General features: G+C 41.3%; 1 protein-coding gene across 2 annotated transcripts in view; it reads left to right on the forward strand.

The window, feature by feature from the left end:
- The window catches only part of TNNI3K (TNNI3 interacting kinase), a 313,877-nt gene that overhangs the window by 284,471 nt on the left and 4,292 nt on the right, over positions 1-25,114 (forward strand). The gene's annotated exons all lie outside the window — the stretch shown is intronic.

Consider the following 25,114-nt stretch of genomic DNA (forward strand, 5'->3'; position numbering starts at 1 on the left):
TGCCAACACTTTGCACTATAATTTGTTGTAAATCACAAAGATCTATGTGTCATCTTGTTTTAAAAAAACTTCTGTTTATCTTAAGGAAGCATATATAAGAACTTGAAGAGGATACAAAATTTAATTGAATATGGCTAGAATTGGAAAGTTCATGGAATTAATGAACTTGCAAATACATGTTGGGCTCCTACTGGTTACACAGAACTGTGTGTGGCCCTATCCAGAGAGCCCCTAGTATTTTGATAGCGAGTCTAATCTGAACACTCTTGGCAAACTGAATACATTATCTTTTGTCCTTTCCTGCCTCTTTGTCTTTCCCTTTTTTAAAAATAAAAGGGTCAACATATAGATAGTTCATAATAACATAATGGTTTACATATAGATGAGAAAAACCCAGTACATGCATCATATTCCTTATTAATCTAGCCCCTTCATTTACCTGATTCTGTTGCTTTTCTTCAGGCTGTTCCACTGGAGATGCATTCATCTCCATTTATTAAGCGTCTACCATGTGCCAGATCCTATAGAGGATATCGGGAAGACTAAGGTGGATAACATATTCCCCCTCGAGGAAGGTCGGAGAGGCCAAAGCTATTTAGCTTGAATCTAGGAGAATTAACTAAGCAGAGAAGGGAAGGGAAGGTATATTAGGGAAAGGAAGTGGCAAGGGCAGAAGGAGGGGATGGGAACCTGGGTGATATAGTCAGGGAACAGAAAACAGTTGGTGTGACTAGGGCAGAAGAGGTGCACGGAGATTTAAAGTGAGCAGAAGTAGAAATCAAAAAAAACCATGAAGGCAAGTGAGTTCAGTATCCATGGAATATTGAAAAGAAGAGAACAGCTTTCCTTTATGCAGGTTCCCTTCCATTCACAAGGACCTCAGACTCGTCATCCAGTCAGCCTGTGGGCTCTGGGTGGGACTGGAGACAGAAACCAGTAGTCCTTGTTGAAATTGAACTGGGGCATTACTCCAAATTCCAAGGGACTCTGAATGAGCATGATTTCTGCAGCTGTGTTTAGAATGGGCCATCAGAAAGACTCAGGTAGAGAAAATGTGGTGATACAGATGAGATGTGAGTGACATAGACATAGTAAAGCTCCTCCTCGAACCAGGAATGGCCTCTGGACCTGTGCAAACCAGGCAGCCCTGCAGGAGTAGCTCTTAGCATGCAGCTCATCCTGCACTGATGACACCGTGCACATGATCACCTCTTTATGGGGCTGTTTCTTTAGATGCTGAGGAAACAGAAATAAAGAAGTAAGCAACTAGGCATCACAGGAGGAAAGAAGGGTGGAGGGAGGAAGGGAGGAAGCTAACTCCCAAAGGTTTCACAGCCGGTGGTTTCCTAATTTTTACAGTGAAAGGCAGATGATGAAACAGACCTACTGAGTTAACTGCCCAGTGTCTCACCATATGCCCTACTCCTCTTTACATGCATCTCTGCTCCCACACCACTCCAATCTGCCTTCATCCCTTAGTGCCTGAAATTGCACCTCGCACATGAAAGTTCCTCATCAAAAGTACATTGAGCAAAAGAACCAACACCCACACAAACAAAATGCTATTTGTACTGTTCTGTCTTCCCTTTCGGGAGCTTCATATTATGTTCTTCAAAATAGGCCCTCCGCCACAGCATGCCACACTCCACAAGAAAACTTCTCCCATAACAGTCCTTATGACTGGGCAGCCTGAGCAAGCACCCAATGTTGGCCTTTTCTGCCTCTCACCCTTTTGCATGTCATCTCATCAGCATTACTCATAACAAGCACTTGAAGAAGAAATACCCTCGGCTCTAGTTTTGGATTGTTTTCAATGGCTTTATCAAAGAATTTTGTTGTTAGATTAACTGGGCACACAGGCCGCTCAGTCAATACTCTTTAGCCAGCCTGAGATTATAGTGGAGGTACCTGAATGAAGAATTAGTAATGGAGAAAGAGTTGGCAAAACCCAGAGGGCAGCACATGCTTGTCCAGTTCTTATCAGAGTGAGTCCATGGAAGATGAAGACCCAGGGCACTGCTGCCAGTAGGGAACCTGATGGTGACTGTCTTGCAGTGTTCCCTTAGGAGAAAAGCTTTGTTCAGTGAGCACAGCCCTCTTCAGAATGCTCCACATCTGCAGAGAATTTGCATTCTTGCTGCAAGAGTAATTCTTTTTCTATCCTTCCTGCTTTCTTCTTTGTCTCCTTTTTTCTAAACTAAACCTCTGCAAGACTGTATTATCCAGAGGCAGCTGGTGCTACAATGTGGGAGTGTTAAATGTTTAACATCTTGTCACTTGTGAAACTGATGGAGTTATCCCTTTTGTTTTAGAGTTTCGTGTTTAGGGGTTGAAAAGCTAGATTGATGAGCATTACCAGAGAGAAATATTTTTTGAGAAGTAAGGGAAGCTGATGACACGTTACTTTACAGTTTAGTGAAATTCAGCAAATCTAATTCTATTATCCTGTCAAAGTTTCATGAACGGGAGATCTGAAAGCATATTTAAGATGAATCTTTAAAGATTTCAGAAGCCACAACCACATCTGCCAAAATCAGATGCATCTGGTGCTGACAGACCTTTGTTTTTTTATAGTCCAAGGGGAGTAAATAATTTCCCAACAACTAATTAAGTTTAAATAAAGTTATCTTGGCAATGCAGTGCCTGCCTCTTCTCCCTCACAAAGATTGTCACAGAGTAAACCAAAACCATGTTTTTTAATTCAGAACCTCATCTAAGTTTACATAGGCAGATTCTCCTGGCACACCAAGATCAAAGCTTCCTTTATGAATCATAGAACAGAATACTGAAATGCAGGTTTTATAGGGCATTTAAAGCCAAACCATTTAAGCCCTTGTTTATTTTCACAATCACATATAAGATATGGTCTAACAAATGCAGGAGTTGCTGTTTTAAAGCATTTACCTACAATTCTGTGCTTTTTGTTTGAGGTTTCATAAGCTGACTACCTGAAAGGGCTTTGTATGCTTTTAGCAATTGGTTTGACTGTACATATACTTGTCCTGAAATGGTCATTATTAAGTCCAAGAGAAACAGTGATGTGAAGGTTCACTTTAATAGATATTTCTTTTTTCTCTCTGCTACTTAATAATTGTTATTAATGAAAGAAATGTGCAATAGAATTTATTGAGGACTTACTGTACATATATTATCTAATTTAATATTCCTAGCTACCTGCAAAGTATATATTATCTCCATTTTGAAGATAGCAAACTGATCAAAACCAGTTTGGACATCTCAGGAAATATGCCCTCAGATAGTAAGTGGGAAAGTGGTGGATTGACCCCAGTTGGACTGGTTCCAAAAGTCTGTGCGTGCTCTTCCCAGGATAGGACGAGAAATTCCATCTGGAATTCATGGCAAAAACAAGGGCAGGCCTACTGTAGAAATATGTAAGGGGGTATCACGAACTGAATTGTGTCCCCCAAAAAGATATGTTGAAGTCCTAATCCCCCAGTACCTCAAAATGTGACCTCATTTGGAAATAGAGTTGTTGCAGATGTAAAAAGTTAAGATGAGGTCATCCTGAAGTAGGGTGGGTCCTTAATCCAACATAAATTGTATTCTTATAAAAAAGGAACAGAGACACACAGGAGAATGCCTTGTGAAGGCAGTAGGGGCAGAGGTGATGACATCTATAAGCCAGGAGCATCAAGAATTACCCGTGACCAGAAGCTAGAGACAGGCCTGGAACAGACAGATTCTCCTTTGGAATCCTCAGGAAGAATCAACCCCGCTGACACCTTAATTTGAGGCTTTTAGCCTCCAGAACTGTGAGAAAGTAAATTTCTCCTGTTTGGGGCCACCCAGTTTGTGGAACTTTGTTACAGCAGTCCTAGGAAACAAACAAAGGGAGGATGGAGTTTATCAAGCCCAGGAGGAAGAGAAACCTGACATTGGATGTTAGGCCGATGCCCTACAGGAGTCACAGTCACTTTTATTTTCCTTCATCGTTTGTGGTTTTACAGAAAACTCACACCTAATCCAATATGAGATAAGAAAGACTTCTCTGAAAAAAAATAACCTAAGTTATGGTGAAATTCTAATGTTTTCTAAGGCCCATACATGTCACAAGGACACTGGGAGAGGATGTGCTCTTTTACTGAGGTTCCACTGGTGTCTCTCTAATGGTTGCTGTTGGCAACCAGTCCTACAAGTGGCACAAATGAAGGCCTTATGAGGGCAGGGGTCAGGAAAAGATTGCAGGTAATTGAGGTCAAACACAACTGAAGTGGGGCAGGTGACTGACTTCTGATGTAGTCAAACTAAGGGGATAAAGGTTTGAAGCAGGCAGGTGAGGGCTGGAGACTTTACACTGATGAGATAATTAAGCACTGGATCTGACAAGGACATTCAAGCTCTGTCAAACAGTAAGTATGATAGAATCTAAGGTAGTCTAAGGTTTTCATCTTCAGAAACCTAGCCTTCCTCAACTGGCTTGTTTTTGAGACTGACAACCTTCAGTTGGTAAAAGGACTATACATACCCACACCAACTAATGCTCTGTGGAGCCAGTTTACCTCCCTCATTCCCTCAAGATGCCGATACCTGACTCAGCTGAGAAGGAGGAACTTGCCTTCTGCAGAGAACACAAGTGGAATTTAGTGCTGATGTCTTGGAGCCTCAGTGGAGGGGAGAGAGAGACCATCCACTCACTTGTGCAGTCATCCTCTGGGGCTCCCAGCTGGGACCAGATGGAGAATGAGAATCTGATGAGCAAATCATCTATATCTAATTTTTATTCATGATAACTTTGGTATTACATGATTTTTTAAAATCGGGCCATCTCTTTTTGTTCTGAAATTTTCTATTCTCCAGAAAAAAGATAAAGATAAGCTAACATTGAAGACCAGTCAGTATATGCTGCTCTCCCCTCATTCATTCACTCGTTTGTCCCAGCACTACTTACTAGAATGGAGAGAGGTTTCCAGATTTCCAGACATTTTGCTAAATGCTGAAAATAAAAGCAAAAATAAATGGTTCTTGACTGAAGATGACAACAGTCTAGTTATGAAGACATCACCAAATACATATAATATGATGCATTAAGTGCCTATAATTCAGACAGTGAGTCCTTCTTCTGTGGGGCTGAGTATGTGAAGGACTCTGAGAAAGAAGTTCTTTGGGGGTGGAGCCCACCTGCAAACGGTAGAGAGCAACAGGTGAGGAGGCTGGAGAAGTCGACCCAAGTCTGCTGCCAGGGCCCAGGGCCATGGGCCTCAGCAGGTGGTGGTGTGGTCAGCCTTGTTTTATAGGAAGGTCACTTCCACAGCTTTGTTGTGGCCTGGAGAGGGGAAGAGGCTGCCTAGGGGCAGAGGAAATAATTTCCATTGTCACAATCAGGCTTTAGTTAATATAGCTTTGTTTAAAAGATGAATGATAAGTCATGGGGAGTGTTACAGGTTACAAATGGTAACCTGGTCTCTACTTCACAGATGAAGATGGCATTACATATTCCCCATCACTAATTCCAATATTTTATTTCTCCAGTAGTAATAATGGATGTGTCCTCATACATCCACACTCTTTCACCAACCTGTATTTTGACAGGCCAAGGCAGTTTTGTTCTGGGATTTTCCAGTGTTAGAATATATCCTTTTTGACCATTCACACAAATGATCTTAGTAACCACATGATGGGCAATATTTTCTCTAGCAACCTCTCTGCAGAGGTAACAGAAGGCTAAAAGAAATATTTACAGTGCATGTTTTCATGAGCCAAATTATGACAAAACACTGATAACAGTTCAAAAACAAACACCATTGTCCCAGCCCTGTTGTTAGAAATTATTCAGTGTGTTCCCATTTCTGCAGATGCAATTCGTTATTATCTATCATGAAATCATTCTCAACACCTGTGTTTGCTTTCTCTATGCAAAGTAACTGTAGGGGTAATTCTTTTAAAGAAGGTTATTAATATCAATCCATTTCACAGATGGGAATAAAAGCAACTAGTTTATCATATTTTCTCAGATCAAATAGTAAATTAATGCCTCATTAGCAGTCATTAGAATTTTCACTCATTCAATTCCAAACTAAACTCTTTCCCTAAGGCACTTAATTAGTATCAAGAATTTTCTGGCTTTTGCTCCTCACTGATTCATATGTCAAACAGTTGAGCCCATATACGAGCCAGGTGCTGTGTTAGTGGTGTAAGACCTGCCAGGAATGGTCAGCTGAGCCAGCCTGTGGATAGTGGCTTAGGATCAGCACACAGGTAGCCTTTAATACCAATAGTGATATTTATGGAAGGCTTCATATGTGCAGGCCCTATATTGAGCATTATAGATGATCTACTGTTTGTAACTCAGAGTGGTAACCTCAAATGCACCACACTTTAAAATGAGGAAACTGACAGAGAGTGACTGTGTTAACAAGTCTACTACTATGCAGAAAGAGAATTTGAAACTAGACCATTTGAAGCTAGAGTTCAGGTCTCAGTCACCCAGCCAGTGGTCCCCAAATGCTAGCATACATCCAAATCACCTGGAAGGCTTCATAAAGCACAGATCGCTGGGCTCACGCCCAGTTTCTGATTGCGTGGATGTGATGCAGGGTTGAAATGTGCATTTCTAACTGGTTCTCAGGGGATACTGAGGCCAGTGGTGCAGGTACTGCACTTGGAAGACCACCGCTCCCAGCAACACTTAACGTAATCATCTTTGTGTTCCGCACACAGTGGGAATCCATTCAAAGTTTTTGAGAAAATGGCAAACTGGCCAGAGTTCTGCTTTTATAAGATTAATCTGGCAGCTGTGTACAGAATATGGGAGCAGAGTCGGCAGACCAGGAGGTTCGCAGCTCGGGCGAACAGAAACAGAAAGACAGGAATAGATATTGAGAAATACTGGCCCAGGGGAATGCATGGAGAGGATTTGCTGAGTAATTGAGGAAAAAGGATGATCAGAGGTGGCTCTCTACTTTTCAGATAGGGTGGCTAGAAGAACTGTTGAGCCATTACTTGGGAGCCAGAAATTGAGAGGAAAGAAGGGAGATCCACTATCTTGGGTATTTCATCTCCTGTTTTCACACAACTCCCTACCATTCGCTCCCTTTATTTCTTGTTTTATTTATGAGATTTCCACAGTATTTTCCTTTGTCCTCTTTACCTCCTGGACCAATGTATCCAAAAGGCAACCAGAGACCTGTTCTCTTCTGAGGTACTGTTCTCATCTCCAGAGGGCCTCTGATTCTCCCGCTTGCCCATCAACTCCTCCTTGTCACCGTGGCAGTGTAGCTCATGCTCTGCTCTGGGACCTTAGTGGACTCCACTAAATCATGACTAAGTTTATGGATTCGGTGTTTTCCCTGAAGCCTATCTGGGTATATACTGTCAGTGACAGAGGCCTCATAATCCATCATAAATGGTGTTCAAATTAATATCTATTTCTTAAGTTCAAAATTATTGTATTGGGTTTTTGCTCTCACATGTTGCTTTTGCAAAATTTCTTTTCCGTAAGTAAAGGATGCATATTTAAAACACCATTTACAAGTATGCATCCTTCCGGGAGTATTTAGCCTTCATTTTAAAACAAATTACCTTTACCTTAAAAGTACAGTTTTTAAAAGTCCTTAAATTGATTTTTCTAAACTAAAATAATAGTGAAGCTAGAATAACAGGAAATAAAACTTCTGAGAATCTCTGTATAAAGTAAATGGTTTTTACAAAACAATCTTACAGAAACATCTTTAAAAGACAATTAGGTTTTATACATGGAATTTCCCTAAAGTAAGGGCAGGTATTCATAGAGAAGATACATTATGGCTGAAATAAACCAAAGGCTAACATTCATAATGTTCATCATTTTATTGTCAAATGTTTGTTTTCTTAAGCCTTGACAAAAAATGACAATTCATTTTTTGAAAAAATGGACTGGACTAGGATCTTTAGTGTGAAAATGTAAATGCATGACATTTAAATACACACAGAATTCACATGACCTTGCCTCCTACTTTTCTTAAAAATTTGAGCCCATCTCCCATGATTGCCACCAACTTTCTTCCTCAATTCCCCCAAACCTCTTTACAGCTTCATTAATCATTTTACTTTCAGGCAGAGAAATAGAGCCCCTCCCTTCTGAGTCCTGCCCTTCCCGGGCCTTGTCCACACGCCCAGGTACCCATGGCTCTCTCTGCCTCGGGCCCTTCCCCCCTCAGTCCCTGTTGGTCTCCTTCTGCTCTCTCTATCCCTCCTTTTCTCTGGCACCAAGATTTATGCCTCACACCTTTATTATTCCACCTCCATTTTTAATATATTGATAGGAAAAGAGAGGGAAGGAAGGGAGTCCTGAAATAATGTATCAAGAGGTAGTGGGTCTTAATCCACTTGAAGTGACCAAGAAAAGAGTTCCCTCTAAGTTGTAACACATCTAAGCAACTGACCTGGGGGGACTGGAAGTCAGGCTGAAAGAGGGAAGTGAAACCTCTCCTAAAGTTAGACCTAGAAGCATCTATTTCTACTTAACTAATAAGTCTTTTAATCCCTGAAAATAAGCAAAAATTTCTTTAAACCCTGTGCTAGTCTACTCACAATGCCTTTCTGCTATGAATGAGAATGGCTCCAAAGCCCAGAGTGATTGTGGGTCTGCATCCAACGCTTATTAGTCTTCTAAACAGGAAGCTGGGATCCAGGAAGAGCAAAACTGCCAGATGAAGGAGAAATATCAATATCCTTCCAAAGCTAGATGGTAGGAAGGAATTATTATCTGCCTTAGTTCCTACCCTCCTCATTCTCCCAACTCTCTCATGCTGATATTCACTGGCTGGGGATTGTTCTTTCTTTAAAATCTGTTCAGGCTCTATCGGAAACTTAACAGAGCAGGCGAAGCATGCAGGCCCTTGATGAACCGGGGCCAGACACAAATCGAAGGCTGTGGACTCAAGGGCTTCAAACTGAGATACTTAGGCCAGGTCTGTGCTTGGGGCTGCTGTTTGCACTTGAGAAGAGCTGGAATTTAAAGGAGACAGCTGCTGCAAATACACCTAAATAAGGGAAGCGTGCTCCCAGTGTTCCTACGGAAACGTCTGGCTGCTCGGATTACCCATGCCCTAGACACAGTTTCCTTTGAGCTCGGTGTCTCCTATTGAAGGGTAGACCAAGGGATACACTTCTGGAGAGCTGCTTGGGGGATTTTTGTCCTGGAAGCTGCATGACTAATTCTCCCAACACAGTTTAGAAGACTTACTCCCAAGGATGTTACACCTTTAAAAAGTAACATGTGAAAGAAGGAATCTATCTTTTCTCCACTTATTCCAAAAATTCAAGCAGTTGTTTTTCTAATTCCCTAAAGTGGGTAAGTGGGGTGTGTGTGTGTGTGTGTGTGCACACATGAAATATCCCAGAAAAACATTACTCATTTTCTGATTAAAATATTGATTGTGTGATTCAAACTGAACTAAATTTGTTTTTTCAGGTTCAAAATCTGTTGTCTTTTTACCTTAGCCCCTGACTTTAATGGAAACTTTGCTTCTAGAGGGAATTCAAGTTTAGACTGTGAACACATAAAACCTAGGACTGCATGATCCAAAATATCAATAGTTTCATAATGAGAAACCCAAATTTCTAACATGAAGCCCATTTGTCCACTGGAATTTGAAAAATCCAAATTGCTAATGAGAGGGAAGAACCCCATGTATTCTGTCCACTCCAGCAGATCATAAGGCTTTCTGTGATGCCGCAATGCTATAGAGCCGAAAAACAATGAGCCACAGTGTGTGTTCCTGCCCTTCTCCTGCCTGTTATTGGCCAGCTCACTCTCCCTCAGGCAAATGACCTGACCTTTCTGTCCTTCAGATTCTTCATAAAAATAGTAACAGTAACACCTGTCCCACATGGATGCCGGGAAGATTAAATGAGATATTGAGGATATATATGAAATACACATTTTACAATTTAGGATTTTAAAAAGTGCTTTTATAGACATTCTAGTTGGTACTTCTGTGAAACTTACAGCTTTGTGAAGACAAATGTCACAGAATTACAACTGTGATATTTGTGTTTTGCTGTTCTCTAAGTCACATAACTAAGAGAACAAGGCAATTCTCCCAGGCCACAGTTCCAAAGGCATGGGTGAATGTGGAGTTCCTGCTTTTACTAGAGAAGTGTTTTTGCAAAACTTTGGCATTTGGCAACAGCCCCACCATGGCCAGCCACAAAAATATTCAAGTCATTTTTGCTGCAGTGTCTACAAAGGCTCTAGTGAATTCTTCTATGTGAAAAGTCTTTAAAACACACAGTAACTAAGTGGTCATTGGCACCAGATTGTATTTTGAAGCATTCAGAAGAGCCTTTTGGGTATTTTAACAGCCAGATCTCTGCCCCATTCAGCTGGTTATAAAGACCTCCAAAGGAGATGCTTCTGTGGACCTGCCTGGGCTGGAGGGGCTGTGGCTCTTCCCCTAGGGAGGTTCAGGCCCTCTGTACCTAGTACTACAGGAACTCCAGGGCTGCTGCCTAGTCCCACTGGCAGTGGTCAGACCCAGAGAAGGCCCAACTAGTGACTCACTGTGGGGCCTCCTCAAACCCCTTCCTATTCAGAAATTGTACAGGAAAATGCTTAGTAAAAAGCTATATATGTCTCTCCAGAAAGAAGCTCATGAAAGATTTCTATATTTCTCAGTTCTGGGGGTTGCGGATATTCTTTAATTCATTCATTCATTTAGCAAATATGTATCCAGGGCTTACACTTCTCAGCTCTGTAATACAGCAGCAAATAAAACAAAATAATCCCTTCCCTCTTGGAGTTTTTATTCTAGTGGGGGAAGAAAGTGATAGAGGTTTTTTTCAGTACATTAGGTAGTATATTAAAGCAGGAATAGGGGATAGGGAGTACAGAATGAGGCATGATTTGCCATTTTAAACAGGATGATCCACAAAGTAACATTTGAATAACAATATGAAGAGAGCTCAGAAGAAAGCCACAGACCCCTGGGTAAGAGCATTCCAGATTGTGGCAATAGTAAATTCAAATTTCCCAGGGTGCAATCCTGTCTATGAGTTCAGGGAGCAGCCTGGAGGCCAGAAGGAGCAAAATAAGCACAGAGAAGAGCAACAGGAGATAAAGTAGAAAAGTGACGGGTCCAGACCACGAAGGAGGTGCAGCCATTGAGAGGACCCAGACAGTTGGAGATTGAGCTGCATGCCACTGCAAAGATTTGCACAGACACATCGCATGATGAAGCTGCATTCTGAGCAGGATCATTCTACCTGATGTACTTCATGGCTCTGAGAAACATGGTGGCCTATTAATTCTTTTTAGCATACTTTCTTCCCGTTCAATTATTAAATAAATATTTTATTTAGCACAGGCTGTGGGCTGGGCACCAGAGGAGACAGACAAGGGAAAAGCAATGATGAGTGGTGTGATGGAGAACATCCTACAGAGAGAGGGCCACTAGCAGAGGGAGAGCTGGGGAGGAGGCAGCCAAGGTCTGTGAGATGTGTTAACTATCCAGTGAGGAAAAGAAGGAAAGAAGGCTGTAGGCAGAAATGGTAAGAAGAATGAGAATAATCTGGGCTGGGGATTCTTCTACATACTTTACATGGATGTCATTATGTAATCCACACAGAGATCCTCTATACATTATTATCTTCCATTGTACAGAAGGGGAAAATGAGGCACAGGAAGGTTAGGTGTCTTGGTCAAAAGCCACAGCTAAGCAACGGTGGTGCCAGGACTGGAGAAATGACTCTGTCCGACTCAGACCTTGCGTTCCTAACCTCTTGGCCAACCTGCATAGAGCACTAGGGCTGAGAGATAAGGCTGGAGAAATGACCAGGAGTTCAGTTCCACCAAATTCATTTTTTAAATATGTGTTGAAAGCACACTTGTGCCAGGTCCCAGATGCCAGGGCTACAGGGATGAAGAACATGGCTCCATGCTCTGAGGATTGTATTGTCTGGAGTACCACACATCAAGGCTTAATGAATGCTGATATAAAAATGGTGGTGGAGGTCTAGCTGTGCAGAAGGCCACAGAGCACTTCTTACAGAATCCACAGTCATGTTCCTGCCAACAGAGAAGGCAGGAGCAGTGGTCTGCTCAGCAGGAAATGTCACACCCTGGGTTGCCCCAGAATTCAAAGTATTGTAGCACATCACTCCTGAGTAGGGTAAAAGCCCCCACATTACTGGCAGGAGGAGAGCTTTTCAGTGAGAACAAGGCACCCTAGCAACATACCGTTTTGTTATTCAGGGTCTGACAGTAAAGAATACACAGAGGAGAAGAGGAAAGCTTTGGTGTTGTGTGATGAGGCAAAAGGTCCCAGAGGTTTGGTATACATTCATTTAAAAAAAAAAAAACATTGCTTGTAATTTTGTAACCTCCTTAGGGTGTTTCAGATGGTTTGTGAAGATCAATGTTCTGCATGTTCAAAGAGTTTAGGGAGTTTTAAAGTCTTCCATTCAGACCGGCCTATCATAAAGAACAAAGGAACATGGAATTTCTTGCAGGGATGTGAATTTGCACAAAGCAGCCTAGAGATATAAAATCAACAAAGATGACCTTTGAACCTCCCTCAATCCAAAAGGGGAAGCGAATATGTACTACTCTGTAGGTGCCTATCTATTTACTGCTTTTATCTTCCATCAATAAAATTGGTTTTGTAGTTTTTATTTATGCACCCACCCAGTGGCCATTATTATAGAGTAGGGGTTAGAAGCATGGGCTCAGATGGACCTGAGTTCAAATTCAAGTTCTACCACTTACAAGCCATGTGAGCTTGTGCAGGTTAGTTGAGATACCCAAGGCTCAAATGTCTCATCTGTAGAATGGAAATAAGAATACCATCTTCTTCATAGTGTTGCAATGAGTGTTAAGTAAGAGTACAGTTTATACATGTCTGATATGTAGTAAACACTGAATAAATGTAAACTATGTGCTTTTTTTTTTCTGTTTTGTTATTAGTCTGTGTATTTTAGTTTCTCTTCTCAGAGAAACTAATAAAATGGAGATGAGTGGAGTTCCTACCTTCATTGAGATTTTATTGTTTGGCTCAAAGGTAAAAGACAGCTTAGGACAGCAACACAGATAGGGTTTATCTATTGCTCCAAAGGAGAGGTTGGTAACTATGGCCCACTGGCCAAATCCAACTCCCTACCTATTTTTGTCAAGTTTAAGTGGAATATAGACACACTCAGTGGTGTATATATTTCTTTTGTCTGTTTTTTTGCTACAACAGCAGAATTGAATGGTTTCAACAGAGATCATATGGTCTGCAAACCCTAAAATATTTACTATCTGGCACTTTACTGCAAAAATTTCTTGACCCCTGCTCTAGAAACATAAAATAATCCAAATTTTCTGAGTCATGTAGCTCTGAAATGGATACACTGGAAATTCATCTCCCCATGGAGATGACATATAAAGTTTACCTTAAAAAATTCAATACATTACTTCAACTAGTCAATGCAGGTACTCTGTGAGGCCCCAGAACATACAAAGTCTCTTAAGGCAGGGTCCTTCCCTGTGAAGAATCCGCAGTCTAGTTGGGGATCAGATGACTATGCAATATATGAGGCAAGTTCTGTGCCAGTGATGTGAGCAAAGGTGTGGCAGCACTCAGGCCACTGTTGTTCCTTCTTCCTTTCTGTATGGTCATCACCCGCTGCATCCCAGGAGAAATGAAATTTGAACATGGACCCCCCCACCTCACTATGCTGCATTTCACCTTTATGTCTGAAGAAGAACCAATGAGTGGATGAGAAGTGCCATAAGAGAGAATCAGTCTCAGATTTCTCTGGCAACCATGTGAAGGGTGAAATGGGCTGGAGCTGCATCAGGAGTAGGAATAGGGAATCTTTTGCAGAGGTCACTGCTCTAATGCATGTAACAGTCAGGGGAATGCAGCTTGTCCTCGAGCATGGCTCAGATGGAAGGAGATTGACCAATGAAACAGGTAAACAAACAAAGATAAACATGAATAAATTTGCAAGGGAGGAATCACCATTCATTTGTTCAATTTTTCCTTTACCATATTTCTTGAGTCCTTTGTACATGGCAGTCAGTATAAGGTACTTGGGATCAAGACACATTAGTGCACAAGAGATGAGTACCTGCTGTCCCTGGAAACTTACATTCTAGCTGGAGGAGGCAGGGCGTCTGAATTTGGGTTCCTCCAAAAACAGACCATGAAACAAGAATTTGATTATAAATTGCTTATCTGGGACATGGGCTCAAGAAGCACCGTGAAAGAAAGAGAAGAAAGGAAATTAAATAAGGAGTATTTTAATAAGTAATTCACTGCTATGGGCAACTGAGGCCCAATACCATCTTGCAACCTCTGAAGCTATAAACACGCCTCAGAATGTTCCCAGTGAGGAGCAAGGAAGCTAGCATATTTATTCACCAACTCTTGTTCCTCACTGAGAGCCACTTGGGTGGGTGGGAAGGAGCATTAGCTCTCTCCCAACCCCTTTTCGGGACAAAGAGAGACACAGGAAACTAAGAGCATGTTCAAAACCTCTGAAGGTGATTTCCCAAGCAGGTCAAGGCATATAAGCAGTAACATATCTGTCTGTACAGGTGACAAAGAATAAATATACAAGAAAACTGAGATGATGATAAGTGTTATGCAGAAAATGAAAACAGCTTGATGGGATAAAGCATGACTGGAAGGCTAGTTTCCATGGCATCATTAGAATGGTAGAAACAAGGAAGACCGTGGGATACAGAATTCAGCAGAGCTAAAAAGCCTGTGCAGAGTTCACAAGGCAGGAGCAAAGAAGTAAAAGGCCTGGGCAGCAGAGGGCAAGAGCAAGGGGAGACTGGTGCAGGATGAACTCAGGTCGGAGAGCAGAGGCCAGACGGCAACGGCCTCATCCGCCGGGACGGGGCGTTAGGGTGTTGTTCCTGTCTTGCGCAGTCACTGAGGTACCTTGAGCAGGGACTTGTCATGATCTGATTAACATTTTAAGAGTTCATCCTTGTTACTCTGCCTCTTTCTTCCTTTCCTGAATGGTTTAGTCCAAAAGCCATTATACACATCGGAGCAAGGCTCACTTCCTCATAGGCTGTGGGAACAGGACGTCCGAGTCCAAGCTGGGCGTGGAGAACGTCCTGCGGAGGCTGAGTGGTGGGTGGCAGCTGCCTGGCGCGGTGTTAGAGCCAGAACGAGAGGAGGGAAGGGTTTCTGCAGGGGGTGCGGAAGCCGCTGGCTGGGAGGTCGGGGGGCCAAGCCTGTGAGGGAGGGCGTCTGCGAGAGGAAGTGGTGGTGCAGTGGTGCAGTGGTGCATCCCACAGAGGGTGTCAGAGCCTGAGCACAGTGAAAAGGTTGTGCATGCGGGAGATGGTGGCGCCGCCGCTGTGGTGCCATGCAGACTGAGAAGGAAGTCTGCACAGAAGGGGCCCGGCACAGGGAAGTTGGAGCATGAGGATGGTGCCGAGGGTGCAAGTGTAAGCAGGCAGACCAGGGAAAGTGACTGGAACCTTAACACAGTGAGGAGGGCAGCACACAGGGCACAGCTTGCTGCTGAGCGTTGGTACCCAAGGTAGGTGAGAAGGGCCCCAGCTGGGGCAGGCAGGCAGGGAGTAGCCCCAAGCAGGGTGTCAGAACACTAGAGGGTAAGGAGGGCAGCCACTCCAGGCAACAGTGAGTTTGGCACATTGGAGCACAAGTTGGGTAAAGGAGCCTGTCTGTGTGTGTGTGGAGGGGTCGGAGTATAACAGCAACCAGAGATTTTTACATTCAATGACACTGATCAAATAAGGTACTGTGTTCAGGGTAACAGGAACCAGGTTTCTCACTATCAGAGGCAAGTGTCATACCCAGGGCAAGAGAGAGAAGTAGAATGGGCCCTCTGATACTGCATCAGAACTGGAGATATGGATATGGTATATATTTATGATCTGAGGGCAGGGGAGAGGTCTAAATGTGTACACACACACACACACTAGCTTTGCCTGCTCAGTGAGAGGGCTTGGGATGAGCAACTCTTCAAAGGTAAGGAGCATACCAAGAAGCTTCTGTCTTGATTTCCAAATACTCTTCTCCACTAAAAAGAAACAGGGTACTTGTAGAAATGGCAGATTTCAAGGCTGAGACAAGGAACGTGCAAAATAAACCTGGAACATCTGGTGCCAGAAAGTAAAGAGGTGCACAAATAAAGAAGTGTATATGTCAAAGGGACAGCTTGAAGGAGAGGCTCCCGCTTGCCAACTATGAGATCATTTGAGCATCAAAATCAATAACGGCAGTAGCGTCATAATCCATTGAATAAAACAGTAACTTTAAACCCATACAGATGTAAATGAATGAAGATACTGAAATTTGGTTGAGATATTCATAGTCTCAAAGTACCTCCCCACAACATACTTATTAACTATAAAGGGAAAAAATATCATTTTTATTGGAGAGCACTGTCAGACACCACCTTAATCAAGTAATCAAAATTAACAACACAATAATAGACAAATGAAAATGTGATGGCATGCAATGAAAAGAACATAGCATCACTTCTGTGACACTTCTCACCAAAGATGCATAATTTTAATTTACTCATTAGACAGCCCCAGATGAAATTAAATTGAAGAACATTCTGCAACATAACTGGCCTGTCAAAAAATGCCAAGGTCATGAAATTCATGTAGAGACTGAGAAACTGTTCCAGATAGAAGCAGATTAAGGAATCATAACAATTAAATTCAGTGTGTGATTCTGAATTGAATCCTTTTGCTGTAAAGATCATTACTGATATAACTGGTGAAACTTGAATGGAGTCTGAGAGTGGATGATGAAATCAAATGGTTTTATTGTGGGTATGGAGGAAAATGTCTCTTTTTTTAGGAGTACACTAAAATATTTGGAAGAGGGCATCAGATTGCCAATTTACTCTCAAATGGTTCAGGAGAAACAAATTGCACCATTATTGCAAACTTTACTTATTTTGAGATTGTTTCAAAATGAAAAGTTAAAAAATATATATGCTCACTTTGGCCATTTGATTTCCTAGGATTTTGAACATATACTATTCCCAGAATGCCCTTCCACTTAGGAATGTGCTTGTCCTTCATTTCCTCTGTGTAGGGAGGGTACCCTTTGGAGCATGCACCATGTTCCTGGGCATTGAGATTTATTTGTACATGTCTGCATTTCTATTCACCCCAGAGGATAGAGTCCATGTCCATACTCTGTGTCTTAGCACAGCACCTGGCATTATGTTTGATAAATAACCCTGGGGAAGGGAAGATAGACAAGATTACAAGTAAAATTAAGAATAATTTCTAGAACCAATAGGGTTAAATGGGAAAAGCAGGAGAGTTGAATATTTACTTGTGTGGTCCTGGATAAGACTTAGACCCTCTGAGCTTTGGACTCCTCACATATAAAATAGGTTATTAGGTGAATCAAATATAACAAGGTTTGTAAGGCATCTAGTAGAGTCCCTGGCACTCAGCAAGTATGCAACAAATTTTAATTTCCCTTTTCTCCTTAAAAATAAGAATAAAACCATCAAAGACTAGAAGTTTATGTTCCTGACTTCACTATAACCTTGATGTATGAACTTGGGTAAGTTATTTCACTTCACAAGCCTTCCATTTCCTTCTCAGTAAAATGGAAGGTGGGAAAATGAAAGAGTGAGGAATGGGTTTCATGACTGTCAGGCTCCAGGATCTCATAGTTCTAAAATTTTAAATGCCTTCCTTTTTTTTGGATGACAGTGTGTGTAGAAGGTGAAGGATGAGAAAGTTTTTGCTTTATTTAAAGGATGGTCCTCAGTTTTAGCAGTCAAGGCCTGCAAAGTCCACCTCCTCCTGGAATGTACAATTGACTCATTCTCACTTGTTTAAGTACAGGTAAATTGAGAGGTGGAGGTGGGCTCAGCTTACTGTTGAGCACATTAATAATTTATGAGCCATCAAGGAATTAATACACACTTTCAGTTCTAACTGCATTTTTCCTTATTCATAATTCTTTGCCTAATTGCTTTTTCCTTTAAAAATGGGGGAGCTAGGACCTTGGAAATTTGCCTAATGTCTCAAATAGAGCCATAACCCACTGCCAAGTTTTCCAGTCCCTTTATTGCCTGGCGACGTTTGCCATTGAAAGAAAGCTGATGGGTTTGATTTTCCTGAAAAAGATATTTTGCAGTGACCTCTGGCCCCATTAAATACTTCAGCCATTGCCCATTCATTGTAATGGTAGTAATAAATTTGTTTTAATTCAGGACATTATCAAGTAGGGAATATTGACAAAGACAAAATAATGTTCTGAAAACTGCCAGGATGAAATCATGAATAAATAAATATGTTGAACTTACCTGATAAATTAACGAACACTTATTCTTAAAAGTCTGACTGAACTACTTCAAAGTTAGGCCAACAGTGATCTCCATTTCTAAGAGAAATGTGGTCTTTCTCCTTTGGCCATAGAAAAGGTGGCCTGCATAGAAAGACATTGCAAAGAGTACAAAGGCATTTGTCCCTTCTGACAGACCTATTTTAAATAGATCTATTTGTTTTCTGTTAAATGCCAAAGGAACAGCCAGATGACTCTAGTAGCATTTTCTATGGCAAGACATTTATTTTCCTTGTGTAAACACCTTTATTAGGGATCTCAGCAGGCTGTTTCTCCACTTTTTAATTGTAGTAGCCCCTTGGATTTGTGTCAAAGAACTGAAATTCCATTAAGCGTTGCTTGTATGTGCTTCCTTTTGAGTAAAAGAAATGACTCTTGGATATTTTCCTCTTGAGGAAGGGGATAAGGGTGAATATGGCCTTGATCCTTGTGCTAATAATATTCTTACATACGTAACATCTTTAGGACAGATGGCAAAAAGATCCAACAAACCACAAAGCATATTTGCAAATCTGTGAGGCCTTGGATGATGTTGCCTTATGCAAAGTCCAAATAGCTAACGCTTCCAGGATACAGATAGCCTGGGGGCATTTCTAGCTACATAAAAACTAATTGGACCAACTTGAATGGAAGAAATTCTCACCTGAAGTCTTTAATCACAGTAGTAACCTAATGGTTTTCTGTTCAACATAACAGGAACATGTATAGGAAGATGAATCCATGCCTGCAGCTTAGAAAACCTTTCACAAGGTCAGAGAATTGGGGGAGTCATAAACATCTCATTTAGAAGATTTCGGTCTCTTGTCTCAAGTTCTGGTATCACTGCCCAGGGACAGGCAAGGCATTGGTAGACAGGGGAGAGTATGATTTTTTTAAGAGATCTCACAAAGCAAGACATGAGAAAGCTGATTCTGGTTTCTCTTTGATAATAAGGGATATTTTCTCCATGAGGAATTTCGTGTTCAGTTTATATACAAAGGGTCCAAAGCTCTGTAATTCATGACTAAGTCAGTGAGGTCCCCAAATTGTAGCAGACCAACAGGCAGACATGTGCTGCCATTAAGGGTAGTGTGTTTCAGAAGAAAGCATGGACTAGACATCTGAAGACCTTTTGTTCTAGTTCTGCCTCTTGATAGCTCTGTGAGTTTATACAGGTTATTCGAATTCTCTGAGTCTGACTTTTCACCTAGAATGGTGGTAAAATAGAACAGAATGGAAGTAAAATTAAAGTCTTCCCAGATACCTCATGGAGGTTTGGTAAAAATGCTATAAACTAATAAATAGAAAAGTATGTGCAAGCTATGAAGCCCTCTCAAATAGAAGAAATTATTGTTATATCGTTATAGTAGAAGTTAATGTTCTAGGTCTCTTTAATTTTATTTGTTTTAATTTCACCCTTGCTTTCAAGCCATGTGGATTGTATATACATTTGCTGTGATTCATCAAATCAAATACCCTGGCTCTGCAAAAGCCATGCTCAGAAGAATGTGCTAAAAATGGTTTCTTCTGAATGGACTGTAAGCCCACCTGAAGTTTTCTTGGGAATGTAGTAAAGTCAGAAGCAATTACAGCACTTGCAAATATTCTGAGAATTCATGAAATCCCACAGCCAAAACCATGATTCATTGCTCCAATACTAAAAGCATTTGGCAGGCTGTAGTTTGGAAGCCACAATACTGGCTGCTTTTGAGACTGTAAATGGGGCCATTTGAACTCATTCTGGCACTGCCTGCTCCCTCCACTCTGGAGAGATGGCACCAGAATTTCCCGGAGTCTCTTCAGACAGTGCTTTCCTTATTTTCTCTTGGATCGTGTTTAATAATATTCTTTTCTGGATTAAGAGATGGCATAGTGTTTTAGGGTTTCGCCCCCACCCCTCAGGCATTGCACATAAATTTTCTATAAATATATCTTGCATAAAAACCTTTGTGCAACAGCTCTAGATCTTCTAGTACCAGCCTTCCAAGGCTGTCATTCAAATCCTTAATGATGGGTTAATGTGAAAGTGACTTCTCCAAACTTCTCTTTATCTTAGATGGCAGTGTGGTTCTCCCTTTGAAACAGAGCTCTAAAGAAGATGACTCCTTCAGGCAAATAGCATGGTTCAGTTACTGTTTCAAAGGAAATGTATATAAACAAAAAGCTATGAATACCTCCTTGAGTAGCAGAAGTAATGAGAAGCCAGGTATGGTAGGGCATGTAGATGAATAGCAGGCTTTCAGCCGTGGCCAAATGTCAGTCACTTCAGATAAGGAAGATAAAAATCTTCTGCTTAAGTAGGAACTGTGGAATCTCACTCTGCCTTTCCAACACATCAAAGCTGGTTTCATAAAATCTCCATAGTTCATGAATACCTTCTAAAGAATCACAGATTGTGAGAAATGGCAGAGCTGGGATGTCACACCAGGTGACCTCCAGGTGGACTCTTGGATCTCTATGGACCCAGGACCAGTAGGGTCTCCAGCAGCAGCTTGAACACCTCCAGATGGGGAAGTACCCCCTTCTGGGACAACTCAGTCTAGTCCCACTCAATTCTAACTTCAGGAAATGAGTTATTTTGTTCTAAGTCTTCCCAGTGTCTAAGGCTCAACTTAACCTTCTGGGATATGTCACCTACCTGAAGTCTACATACAGTTCTGGATATTCAGTAGTGATAATCCAGTCTAACCATTTGTCATCTGGCATAGTTCCCCCTTGTCACTTCAAAGCAGTCGGGAGAAACTCTGTCCAGTATCTGTGGGAATTCAAGTGTATGTTCTAGCCCACTGATTTCCCATTTAAATTTATCCTCACCAAAAAGAAATACAACAAATCTAGCATGATTTTTTTCTTTTTGACTCCATGGTAGCTTCCAGTAGTAATCAGCACTTTTTTTTAAGTCTATAGAAAAACTTTGTTTTAATATTCCTTTCTGGAGTTTGGTCTAGAATGTACATTAACTCACTAGTTTAGTTTGTAGACCCTGCTTTACCCCTGCTTTGAAGTACTGATGCTACATTTGGGTATATTCTATCTTCTAGCACTTTTCCCATTCTTCATGGCTTTTCTGTAATATTACATATGTATTGATTTACTTGTCAGTGGATAGTGTGTTTTGCTCGGTATGCTTGTCATGAGTGTCATTATCTCTGCCCTCCTTTCAGCCCTCAGAGCCTCATCTTTCTGATCAGAACACTCAGCCTGTTCAGGGTGCTTAAGGCAATTCAGAGACCATGGGACATGCTAGTTTGTGCTGACAAGCCATTGCCTGTATGGCATGCATACACAAAAATACAAAGTACATATTGTGGATTTGGGTGTGAACTAGCCTCATTAATAGACACTCTACTAGGTAGTCTGTACCCATGAAGCATGGATTGAGAACAAAGAAATATTTTTTTGAATTTTGGTTCCAGTCTTCATTCTAGATAAATTATTTATTCCCTAGTACACCTTTATAAGAGACAATAGCTGATTATGTTTATCTTTACATACTTATCACAGAGGTATAATGAACAGCATAAAATGACTGAAACACTTTTAGCACTAAAATAAGACCTATCAATACAATGTTTTATCTAACCTAAAGACTGTATTATGCTCTTCAAAAGAGAAAATTTTGTGACATTCTTATAAAAAGTATACATGAAATTACCCATATGTTACATATCATTCATATATATGTCTATATATGATATATACCATATATACCATCCTTTTTAGCATAAAGGAGGCCCCTAGTTGACCAGTACTACATAAAAACTACAGAATTGAATGCTTCCCTTACCTGCCATTAGTTCACATTTACATTCATTGAGTTCATGGGGGAGCTGCATCACTGGAAATACCTATTTTCACTGACCACAACTTCATCAGAGGTCCTGGTGTGTCTCATAAACTCTGGCTTCAGTAAAACTCCTGCTGAAGTCTGGATGCCCACAGGCCGAGGACAACCAGCTCCATTGCTCAGGGTCTGGTTTCTTCTGCTTTGTTTGACTTGGGCGTGCTCGGCATCCATCTGTCTGTCACCCTAGAGGAGCTTCTAGAGCCCGCCTCTGTAGTGTCTCTTGGGCACAAAGGTTAAGTCCCCTGGCATGGACTGCATTCAGGAACTGAATAAATAAGACAGCTTGGAGATGGTCTTTTATTCAGAGGAAACCAGAGAGCCTTTTCAATGATAAAATATTTATTCCCTATTATCTTGTTGTTGCCAAGACTACAGCATATAGCGCATTTCCTAAAAGGAGCCAGAGTGCTGAATAGCTACAGGTATCAGTAGGGTGGATTTTATTTTGCAAAATGTCTTGAATGACATTCTGTTGCCCAGAACTGACTGCTTTGCCATTTAATGTTGATCGAGATCACATCACGTCCCACTTTAAGTCAATACTTTTTTTTTCCTCTTTTGAATCACTGCTTTCCTCTAAGAAACAGCATCACTTGATAGCTTAATTAAGTGAAGCCAAACATGCCTCATTTTTAAGGCAGCTAAGTGAATAAATCAGAGTGAACTCACGTTAGTGTTTAGAAAAGTCTAACTTCTCCAAATGAGCGTTTTGTAATAACTTCACTTTATTTAACACACTTACATTATTTTAACTATTTACAAAGTACCTGCTAAGTCCTGTGGGAGATCCAAAGATGTTAGCCAGGACCTCCAACCTCCAGGAGTATTCTGTCTAGTGGGGTTCACTGGGGTACACATGCAGATTGTTCTGCACCAAGGCAGACTCTGGTAAGCACTGTGGCAGGAGTACAAAGTACTAGAGGGGCACAGAATTCTGACTGGGGATTTTTGAGAGGACTTTGAGGAAATGCTGTCTTTGAGATGGACCTCGACATATAATAAAAGTGAGTAACATTTATTGAGTGCTTCCTGAATGCCACAACTGTTCAAAGTACTTTAAACTTATTAATTCTCTCAATGTTCAAGCTAACCTTATAAGTTCAGTCTTATTATAATTCCCATTTTATAGTTGCATAAACTGAGGCATAGATCAGTTAAATAATTACCCGAGGTCATAAAGCTAATAAGTGATGGAGTCAGGAATCAAATTCAAGGAGTCTGGCACCAGCATGCTCATTCTTAACCATAAGACCATACTGCTTCCTGTATGGGGTAAATAAGGTGTCAACAAGCAGATTCAAGTAGCGGAAGCAGCTTAGCCACAACCCTGGAAAAGGGAAAATTCAGGAATGTTATGAAAGCCCAAAGTCTAGGAGTTCGGCTCAAACTTGGGGAAAAAAAGGATTGAGGAAATTGTAGAATACAAGATACAGAACACAGGTAGGGTTGGATGGCATGGGCTTGGCATACCAGCCTGAGGGACTGCAGTGGGGAGTAGGGGTGCCCTGGGTTTTTGTCACAGGAAAACCTTATGGAGGGGAGGATTGAATGACTGAAGAAAAGGACATCATTTAGTAATCAATACATTAAAGAAACTGTTCAAATCCTGTTTTTTTAGCTTGTCTTATGTACCAGGCACTGTTCTGCATGCTGAATATGTAACAGGAAATAAGGGAGACAATATAGACAAGGCTTCCAACCTCATTGTGTGAAAGAATATAAATAGAAGAAAATGAGTAAATATGCAAAATAGTTTTATATTTTTCTGAAAGAAAGAGGTGCTGTGATGTGATAGAAAGTGACCAGAGGCAGGGAAATGGCCACTTTGGGATGGTGGTCAGGGAAGCCTCTTGGGGAGATGACATACCAACTGAGACCTCAATGACAGGAGCTGGTTGTCCATGACAGCAGGACAAGGGTTCAACAAATGGTTCCTTAAGAAGAGCATTCCAAGCAGAGTAAACAAATGCAAAAGCTCTGGATCAGGAAAGAGCTGTCAGGGTTCAAGGGAAAGAAAGAATGCCAAAAAGAAGTGTTCAGTGGAAGATGGAGATACAGGTAGAGTTGAGTTTGGAGAGCTAGGCAGGAGCAGGACCAGTGCCTTATAGGTGAGGGTAATGCTTTTGCATTTCTTCTAAATAAACTGGAAAGCCATTGGAAGGTTTTAAGTAGGTGAATGGCCTCCCCTACTTTATATTTGAAACGATCACTCGGGATAATACATGGGAATGGACTGTAAGGAGACAGGAGTGAAAGCAGAAAGACTGAGTTAGGAGGCAAATAGCAGAGGTCCAGACAAGAAAGAGATTACTTGGTGTAGACCTTGAAGGAGGAGAGAGAGGAATGGATTAGGGTCACATGTTGGAGGCAAAGCTGAAAAGATTTGAATTAAGTGAGACATGTGACAGGTACCAAGGATGACTCCAAGAATTATGGTGTAAGTAACATAATGGGGTGCCAGTAGTTGGGACGAGAGAACTGGCTTGGAGACAGGAGAAATTAAGAGTTCTGCTGTAGACACAGTGAGGCCAGTTCTGCGGGTAACTAGAGTAGCCTCCTTGAGGATGCTAAAGTATGCATGAGAGCGCTGGACACAAGAGAGACTACAGACTGGCAACTGACTGACATATGAGATTAGACATTCAAGTGAGGGTTTTGATAACTTCAGTTTTTGAGCCTGAAGAGGACCTAACCCTGTCAACCAAAATGGTAAAACAGTAGGAGGAATTGGAGGAAGAAGAGGATTGATAAAGGCCAGAAATTAGGCAGAAATTCCCATGTGAATAGTGGACAAGCACAAAGGCTTTGGAATCTAAAAGGCTTGGGTTTGAATACTAGATAAGCCACTTACCAAACATGTGTAACAAGTTACTTGATTGTCCCCGCCTCAGTAATCTAATCTGTAAAATAAGAGAAATGATTTGGTAGTGATTAGATAGTGACAAGGATTAAATGAGATGATATATGTAAATGCTTAATACATAGGAATCATGCA

The sequence above is a fragment of the Manis javanica genome, chromosome 4, assembly GCF_040802235.1.
Source record: "Manis javanica isolate MJ-LG chromosome 4, MJ_LKY, whole genome shotgun sequence".
Classification (NCBI taxonomy): domain Eukaryota; kingdom Metazoa; phylum Chordata; class Mammalia; order Pholidota; family Manidae; genus Manis; species Manis javanica.